The following is a 1,322-nucleotide window of genomic DNA, read 5'->3' on the forward strand; positions in this document are numbered from 1 at the left end:
AAGAAGGTTCGATATTCCGAGGAGATTGCGAAGGCAACGAGAATACAAGCAAGCAGCCTGTGAAAGGGGCTCTCCGCCCTTTGACTCAACTTTTCAAATCTACACCACTTTTTCCTCAGAGGTTGGTAAAGAAGAAGGAAGATGCTAATTTCGAGAAGTTTTATGAGCGGTTAAGCGATTATCTCTAAATTTCCCTTCTTGGATCTTGTCGAGGAGATGCCGGTTTTTGCTAAATATTTGAAGGACTTGCGACCAAGAAGAAAACGGTTCAACATGAAACCGTAAGTTTGACTCACAACCGTGAGTTCCATCATCTCAACTACTACCCATTCGGAAGAAAGGAGATCCTGGGGCGTTCACCATTCCTTGTTCTGTTTGGCACCATGATTTTGCTCGCGCTTTGTGTAATAATAGGGCGAGTATTAATTTGATGCCTGTCACGCCCCGAACCTAGGCCTGGACGTAACACGGCACCCGGTGCCTGACTGCATGTGACCGAGCGAACCAATGGTGGTGAATCAACATGTGATATCAAAACATAAGCGAATGTGGAAACAACTAAACACATCTTTGATATACTAAAAGTACGATCAAATCGTAATGCGGAAATACTTAGACAATACGAAATATACGAACGTAGCCAACATGGCTTAAACCAAAATAACTGAATAACTGCCAACAAGGCTAACTTAATAAATATCTGACTGTACGAATACATGTGTCTATGAAGCCTCTAAGAATACTGAATAATAGAGCTATCTATGAACTGAAATAATTGGATAGTAATGACAATGCCCGAAGGAATTTGGGGCTCGACGATAGAGCGATACGTGTATTCCTAAAGAGCCGAGTCGTCTTTGTATCGTTGCTGCATCGCGAGATGCGAGCCCCAAGCAATAAAAGGGACATCGACACATTTGAATTATCTTTGGTATGTGTAAAGCACGGCGGAAGCAATAAAATACGGCCGAAGCTGGCCCGATAATACATGCTTGTAATAGTAAGGAAGTAGAGATATGGATACTCCACCGTTCGTATCCGAATCATCGTATTATCCGTGTTTGTATATGTGGGGCCTCGGCCAATAATAAATGCACGCTATGGCCTCGGCCTAGTAGTGCGTCGGTCAATGGCCTCGGCCATGTATATGTATACAAGACCGTACCGTACCATGGGCAAAATCACATATGTAATTAATAAGGACTGAGACCATAATAACAATGAACAATGCTGAACTGAAATAGACATGCTGGACTGAACTGAAAACACTGACTGTTTCTGAGCATACTGAATTTCTAGACTGAGACTCATGTGGTAACAAT

This window comes from Lycium ferocissimum, unplaced genomic scaffold, assembly GCF_029784015.1.
Source record: "Lycium ferocissimum isolate CSIRO_LF1 unplaced genomic scaffold, AGI_CSIRO_Lferr_CH_V1 ctg6714, whole genome shotgun sequence".
Classification (NCBI taxonomy): domain Eukaryota; kingdom Viridiplantae; phylum Streptophyta; class Magnoliopsida; order Solanales; family Solanaceae; genus Lycium; species Lycium ferocissimum.